The following is an 8860-nucleotide window of genomic DNA, read 5'->3' as shown; positions in this document are numbered from 1 at the left end:
TGTGATATCCGGTGGGGGAGAAGGAGTCCTTTTCTTTCTACTTAGGTTTTTAAAGGAAATTGGTTTAATCTGTATTGTGCCAAAGTTGTAACACTGTTTAATGCCAAACATCTGAAGACATAGCCAATTGGGTCTCCTTTAAGGTATGTTCTCTATCCAGTTGTGTGCTTCTCTTGCTCCTGTGATGCTTTCTAACCAAAGTGAAGCTTGTACAAGGTTGAGTATCCCTTATCCCAAATGTTTGGGACCAGAAGCGTTTCAGATTTCAGATTTTGTCAGATTTTAGAATATTTGCACATACATAATGACATATTTGGGGGATGGAACACAAATCTAAACACAGAATCCATTCATGTTTCATATACACCTTAGACACATAGCCTGAAGGTCATTTTATACAATATTTTAAATAATTTCATGCATAAATCAAAGTTTATGTTAAGCAGTTATGTGTGGAATTTTCCATTTGTGGCCTCGTGTCAGTGCTCAAAAAGTTTTGGATTTTGGAGCATTTCAGACTTTGGAGTTTTGGATGAGGGACGCTCAGCCTGTGTTATTGGCCGTGTCTCCTGTTTACTTCTGACTTCTGTTTTTACTAATGGAAGCTTTGGGAATTGACCCCTCACTGTGTTATGTATTTATATAATAGATTTGGCTTGAAGCCTTAATTGTATATAATGATGCTTTTTTAAAAATGCTACTTAGAATACTATTTATTTCTCAAATGTATATAATGTATAAAAACAAATATATGGTTAGTTTGTACTGTAAGAGTAAAATTTTTTAATAGTAAAATAATAAAAAACTACAAAATTCTCAGTAGTTTGGCAACTCAATTCTTAAAATTTGGAAGAATTATAGCTGTCCAAACCTAGGGTTTGACAAAAAATTACTTTAATATGAGATGTATTCTTTATTTAATACTCGTTATCAGGAATGGACGACAACTCCTTTCACTAAAGAAGAGGAAAAATTATTTCAAGTGTAGCAGGAAGGTCTGAAGATAGATTTTAGGAAGGACAGAGAGGGTGGCTGGACATTGGGGAACATTAGTGAGGATATAGGTTTGGTTGCATGGGACCTAGACAACAGGGACTTAAACCAGAGAGAAGCTGACTTCTCTGTTGTGTTAAAGTCCCAGCTAGTATGGGATTCTGGTCTATAGGCCAAGAGCGGTGTAGGCTGTTAGTTTTCACTGTGCCATCCATAGGGTGTTCTCTTCATCCTCACAGCCCAAGGCGTCCCCCATTAAGTTCCCTTCCAGCCAATGGGAAGGTAGAAAGGGGAAGGGGAGGACAGTCTCCTCTTAATGCCATGACTAAGAAGTTGCCCACAATCTACTGGCCAGAAATCAATCCTATGGTCACGTGAAAGGCTGTGCCCATGGGCCCAGCTGAAAACTCAATTTCTGTTTTTAAAAATTTATTTTTAAAAATTATTTTTGGAGACAGGGTCTTTCTCTGTTGCCCAGGCTGGAGTGCAGTGGTGTCATCATAGCTCACTGCAACCTCAAACTCCTGGGCTCAAGTGAGCCTCCCTCTTCAGTTTCCAGAGTAGCTGGGAGTGTAGGTGTGCACCACCATGCTTGGCTACTTTTTAAAATTTTTTTGTAGAGATGGAGTCTTGCTATGTTGCTCAGGCTGGTCTGGAACTCCTCGCCTCCAGCGATCCTCCCACCTTGGCCTCCCAAAGTGCTAAGACTACAGATGTGAGCCGCTGTCCTGGCCTTATATAATATTTTTTAAATTGACATATAATAATTGTACATACTTATGGGGTACATAGTGATGTTTTGATACATATAATGTATAGTGATCAGATCAGGGTAATTAGCATATCCATCATCTCAAACATTTATCATTTCTTTGTTTTGGGAACATTCACTATCCTCCTTCTTGCTGTTTGAAACTATATGACATATATTACTGTTAACTGTAGTCATCCTATAGTGCTATAGCACACTAGAACTCATTCCTCCCTTCTGGCTGTCATTTTGTATGCTTTAAGAAATCTCTCCCTATCCCCTCTTCATCCTACTGATTGGAGATTGCCATGTGTTTATTAGGAATTAATTTTTATCCCTTTGAGCCAGGGAAATAGACAAGGGTACCCTTTAAATGATTCAATTTTGTAGTCAATTTTTAGTAATCTATCAGTAAACTGATCTATCGCTATGATGAATTACATAAATTTGACTTTATTTCTAGTCTTAAATGTTAAAACATTTTAAAATGAGAAGAAAGCTTTCTGGAAGCAGGAAACTGGCTGCTCTCCATCTCTGCCACGGATGTTCTGACACCAGGCTTAATAACGGCAGTAGGGATTTGGGTTAGACAGTAAGAGGTATGTTCTCAGTTCATTCTGGTGTCAGAGGAAAGGGGAAAATGGTGTCTCTGACAGATTAAAGGAAATTTTTTGAAATTGCCCAAAGGTAGAGGCACAGTCTGGGTGACTCCAGAGAGTCTTGTTTGACTTGGAGTTTCTGTCGCCAGAGTCAGGGGAACTTCCTCAGGCCTTCCTTGGACCCTCCAAACAAGGTGAAGCACCAACCTCCTTGGGAGGATGGATTTCAAGTAGGCACTAGCACAATCACTGTCATCAAATGTGGTGTTTCTTAGTTGTCCCCTCTGTGTTCAGAGCTGTCCTGAGCCCTCTGCCATGTGAGCTCTATGAGGGCAGAGATTTTCATCTGTCTTGTTTTCTGCCATTGTCCTAGAACCTAGAATAGTGTCTAGAACATAGCTAGTATTCAGTGAGTATTTCAATGACTAGCTGGAATTAGGTACAAGAAGGCAGCTGCTTAAACAGGCAGTAGGTGGGCTGGGGAAAGAGCAATTAACTTGGAGCCAGAAGGCCTGGCATATCATTCAGTATTATGTGAGCTTTGGGCTAAATATAATCTTTCTGAGTCTCCATTTGCACATTTAAGAAACAGAGACAATACCTGGCAGGGTTGTTGGAAATGTTAAATATATATGGTTAAAACAAATTAGTGTTTTGTAAACATTTTAATTGGAAAAAATGATAGTATGAGATAAAGATAAAATAAAAGTAAAATCTTTCCCTCTATATGTGGAAATTTTATGTATGATAAAGGGAGTCTATTAGTCACTGAGGAAGGAATGGATGGTTAATAGATGATGTGGGAAAGTAGGTTCATTAAATAAGGAGAAACAAAATTAGATCCCTATCTTAACCCATATACAAAGAAGAATTCCACTTGGGTAAAAGATATAAATGTGAAAGTCATAATGCTAATAGATATTATAAAATATAAATTTGAAACCTATATAAAAACTGAAAAAATATAAAATGGCATAATTAGGACAAAAAGAAATAGAAAATTTAAATAGATCAACAAATATTAAAGAAATTAAAGTACTAATAAAACAGTTTCCTTTATCTCATATGTTCAAAAAAATCTCTCTAGTTATAGAGGTTTATATCTCTATAAAAATTATAGCAATATTTCAAGGGGCATATAATCCCTAGCTTACACAAGTAGTTCCAGATAATAGAATAAAAGAGAAGTCTTTCTAAAACTTCCTAACTCATTCACAAAAAAAAAAAAAAAAAATTATAGGCCAAACTTTCTTGTGTACATAAATGTGAAAGTTCAAAATATTAGCTCCTCTTATGGGTTGAATTGTGTCCTCCTCAAATTCATATGTTGAAGCCCTAAGCCCCAGTGGCTCAGAATGTGACTTTTTTTTTTCTTTTGATACAAGATCTTGTTCTGTCACCCAGGCTGGAGTGCAGTGGTTTGATCATAGCTCACTGTAACCTCTAACTCCTGGGCTAAAGCAATCCTCTTGCCTCAGCCTCCCAAGTAGCTATAACTATAGGCATGTGCCACCATGCCTGGCTAACTTTTAAAATAAAAAAATATATAGATTGGGGTCTCGTTATATTGCCCAGGCTGGTCTCAAACTCTTGTCCTCAAGTGATCCTCCTACCTCTGCCTCCTAAAGTGCTTGGATTACAGGCATGAGCCACATTGTCCAGTCTGGAGATGGGGCCTTTAGAGAGGTATTTAAGGTTAAATGAGGTCATATGAGTGGGTCCTAATCCAATCTGGCTGGTGTCCTTATAAGAAGAAGAAATTTGGATACATAAAAGAGACACCAGGAATGTGTGGGCACAGGAAAAAAAGGCCATTTGCAAGCCAAGGAGAGAGGCCTCAGAAGAAACCAAACCTGCAGACACCTTGATCATGAACTTCTACTTTCCAGAACTGTGAGAAAATAAATTTCTCTTGCTTAAATTACCCAGTCTGTGGTATTTTGTTATGGCAGCTGTAGCAAAGTAATATATACAGCTACTGAATCCAACAAATACTATAAAACAATGTATCATGGCCTTGATTCATTCCAGAAATGCAAGAATGGTTTACTATTAAGAACTCTATCAGTGTAATTCATCCAATTAATTTACTATTAAATAAAAGAGAAATATCACATAATTATCTCAATAGATGCAGGAAAATTACTTCACAAAAATTTTTAGAACTTCTATAACTTGATAAAGTCTCTTTTCTAAAAATTTATAGGAAAATACTTAATGAAGAAATTTTAAATTAATTTTCTTTAGATTAGTAAGAAGAAAAGGATCCTTGCTATCACTTGGTTTACTTAGCATTAGCACATCCTGCCAATGCAATAAGAAAAGAAAAAAGAGGCCCGGCATGGTGGCTCACGCCTGTAATCCTAGCACTCTGGGAGGCCGAGGCGGGGGGATCGTTTGAGCTCAGGAGTTTGAGACCAGCCTGAGCAAGAGCAAGACCCCGTCTCTACTAAAAATAGAAAGAAAGTATATGGACAGCTAAAAATATATATAGAAAAATTATCTGGGCCTGGTGGCGCATGCCTGTAGTCCCAGCTACTTGGAAGCCTGAGGCAGTTGGATTGCTTAAGCCCAGGAGTTTGAGGTTGCTGTGAGCTAGGCTGATGCCATGGCACTCTTGCCTGGGCAACAGAGTGAGACTCTGTCTCAAAAAAAAAAAAAAAAAAAAAAAGAAAATGGATAGATTTGATTACAAGAATATTAGGAAGGACCTCTGTTTAACAACAATTGCATTAAGAAATACTAACCATTATTTATTGAGCACTTACTATGTACCAAGTACTGTTTTAAGAGGTTTATGTGTATTAACTTACTTGGTTTCTATAACAACCCTAAAAAGCTAAGTATTACTATAATCCCTTTTTACAAATGAGGAAATGGAGGTGCAGAGAGGTTAAGCAACTTGCCCAAGGTTACACAGCTAGTTAGTGACAGAGTCAGCATTTGACCAGGAAGTCTGGCTCCAAATCCTGTGTGCTTAATTCTATGCTAAAGGAACCAGACAAAATTAATAGACACATGGCAGACTGGGAGAAGATATTTGTGACATATAAAACTGATGAGATGAATATCTAGTACACAAGGCCTATCTGGAATGTATCCAGCCATTGTTAATATAACGAGAACAGTTACCTGGCTGGATACTTTCCCAACAACCCTAGCATACAACCAGCCTCTGCAAATCAACACGAAATAGACAAGATTCCAATAGAAAAATGGGAGAAAAGATATGAAAAAATGTTTAAGAAGTGTATGAATAAATACTTAAACTTATAGAAATCAAATAAATGTAAATTGCCACTTTATATCCCCAGAATGGCAAAAATTAAAGAATATCAAGTGTAAGTAAAGATACTCAGTAATGGGACCCTTGTGCACCAGCTGGTATGTACCACCATTCTGCAGAATAATCCAGCTCTCCTTAGTGAATTTAAATATGTGTACACTTCATGACCTAGCCATCCCACTCCTATATGTATATATATTTTCTCTCTCTCCCCATATATATATATAGATTCTCAATGGGATACATATAAGGATATTTATACCTTTGTTACAGTGAAGTGTTGGGGCAACCTAGATGTATTAGGTTTCTATTGCTGTGTAACAAGTTATCACAAACTTACGGCTTAAGAAAACACCCCTTTATTACCACATGGTTTAGCTGGGTCCTCTGTTCAGGTCTCACATGTGTGCAATCAAGGTGTCAGCTGGGGCTGTTGTCTCATCCGATGCTCAGGATCTTGTTGCAAGCTCATTCAGGTTGTTGGCAAAATCCAGTGTAGCTGTAGTGCTCATGGCAGCTTTCATCTTCGTGAGGTCAGTAGGATAAGCATCTCTCTCACGCTTCACCTTCTTTCAAAGGGCTCACCTGATTAAGTCCGGCCCACCCAGGTGCTCTCTCTTTCGATTAACTCAAAGTCAGCTGATTGATAGCCTAATCATGGGAGTGATATCCCATCATAGTCACTAGTTCTGCCCACACGTAAGGGGTGGGGATTATACAGGACACATCCGACAGAGGGTGGGAACCTTGGGGACCATCTTAGAATCTGCCTACCCCACCAGTGTCCTTCCCTGGGGGTCTGGGTGAATAAAACATGGTGGGTCCTTTCTAGGGTATATACTATAACATAGAATAGATGCCCTGAGCGAGATGCAAATGGAATCAATCTTGAAAACTGTTAAATAAAAAAATAAAATAGGCAAAAAAAAAAATGATGTCTATAGTACAGGACAAATAGCACTATATATTTTCTAAGACTGTCTATCAAATGTGTTACAGTGGGTGCCCAGTGGAAGGGAACAAAAACGAAAGCTGAGATTAAGTAGGAGGTGGAAAGTAAAAATGAAACCAGAGAGACTTTCATGATGACAGAATGCCATGAACCGAGAACAGACAGTTCAATTCTCCGAAGCTGAGGTCCAAAAATAAAATATAAAATAAAGTGAAATAATTAAAAAAGAAACTAAATTCCTTTGCACGGCCACTTCCTTGCTCATTCCCTGTTGTCAGTGACCTAGAATGATCCTAAGCACGAGCAGAGCAGGTCCTAAGACAGGACATGAGAACCCTGGCCCTCTGTCTCCATAGTGTCTTTTCTCAAAGCACCGGTTTTCCACAAAAGTCTGTTGGCTACGCAGGGTAGGTCGTGTGGAGGCTGAGTGCAGGTGCAGTTTGCTGGAAGGGACCAGGAGTGCCCTGGAGGGACCTGGAGATGAGTCCCCTCCAGGAATAGACAGAGGGGGAGACAAACCACATAATCTGGCTAACTCTGCTTTATCTAAAAGAATGAACCCCTTTACTAAAGTAACAATATTAATTAGTAAAATACTATAAGAATTATAGGCAGTCTCCAATTTATGAACAAAAGTATACTTTAAAATCTGGATGTTGAGAATGTTCAAGCTTCCCCCACAATGCTATAAACCGTAGTTATATTCCTAGTGTTTGCTAGACCACAGAAGGCTGTTCCATGCATTCCCATAGCTGAAATACGGTAGTAATAGGACTCACCTGGGAAGAGGAATCTGTGGAAACGAGAAGGAAAAGAAGGAAGACTTCCAAGGCCAGCTCTAGTTAAAATATTTAACTAGGCGAAGTTTGTACGTGTCAACCTCTGACATTTCTTTCTTATGGCTCTTGCTTTCTTCACTCTACATTCTAGTAATATCATGAGTATTTCCCTGATTGCAATGGAACTTAACGGTCAATTTTTAAATGGACACAGAAATTTCCATACAGCGGGTGGACAGTCAGCCTTTTCTCTGTTGCTGGCTGTCAGATCCACATTCCTTTTCTGTCCCTTCTTGTCTCCTGGTGCCTCCTTGCCTGGACCCTCTCACATATTCTCATGTTGCTCCAGGCATTGCCCCCACCACCCCTCAAGTGCTCCATTTTCCAAATTGATTTGACTTCCTGCGCCCTCAGCCCAAGCTCTCCTTTATTCAATGTAGCTCATTGCCACAAGGGACTCATTGGAAGCTTTTAACTGAACTAAGTCACGCTGCTATGTCAGTGGCTAGTAGACCTTTAACTGGTCCAGAGTTACTTGTGTTGTTTAAAGAACATGCTTGTTAAGCCAAATTAATCTTTGATTGGCATTGAGGCAGCAGAACAGACCAAAAGGAGGGTTTTCCGTTAGGGTAGAAAAGTATCGGAGTAAGGCAGCCACCTTCCATACAGGCTAGTTCTGCTTGGGAATATTTCTTCTAATCAAGTCCCCCAAAATACTCCTGGTTTTCACAGTTGATTTCATTCCTTCACTCTTGAGCTTACAGATCCTTTAAGTAAGCACCAGTACTTATTTGTCCCTCCCCTTGTCTCCCCAGTGGTTTCCATGGCAGCAACAGTTGCCATAGAGGGGTGGAGAGGGGTATCAACACCCTCTTCTGTGACTGTGGGTTACCTATGAATTGGGGGTGACCGCTCCTAAAAAAGATTAATATATAAATAAAAGGAATAAGAGAAAAACAAATATAAATCAGGGTTCAAGTCACTTGTTTTCCTAAACTCTGTTATTAATACCATTCGCCCTTGACTTTCCTTGCGTCATACCAGTGCATGAAGGTGCTGCAGTGGAAAAGGGCTGTGGAAGAGTCTGGAAGCCGGGACAGGTCTGAGCAAGCCAGGGCTCAGGTCCAGAGGCCAGATGGGGCAGCAGGGGGCAGAGTTACCTGGACCAGGGCTAATTATCTCAGCCCAAACTAATCCACGCGCTACCTAATGACAAATGATGTTGCGCATGTTTTCATGTACTTATTATCCATTCATATATTTTCTTTGGGGAAGTGCCTGTTCAAGTCTTTTGCCCACATTGAGAGAGTACAGTTGTTTTCTTACTGAGTGTTGGGAGTTCTTTATGAATTCTGGATTTGCAAATGCTTTCTCCTAATTGGTTGTTTGTCGTTTTATTCTCTTTACAGTGTCTTTTGAAGAGCAGAAGTTTTAAATTTTGATGAAATATAATTTATCAATTTATTCTTTTATGGATGTTGCTTTTAGTATGCAAGAAAT

The sequence above is a fragment of the Eulemur rufifrons genome, chromosome 5 (assembly GCF_041146395.1).
Source record: "Eulemur rufifrons isolate Redbay chromosome 5, OSU_ERuf_1, whole genome shotgun sequence".
Lineage (NCBI taxonomy): Eukaryota > Metazoa > Chordata > Mammalia > Primates > Lemuridae > Eulemur > Eulemur rufifrons.
This window is presented reverse-complemented; position numbering follows the sequence as displayed.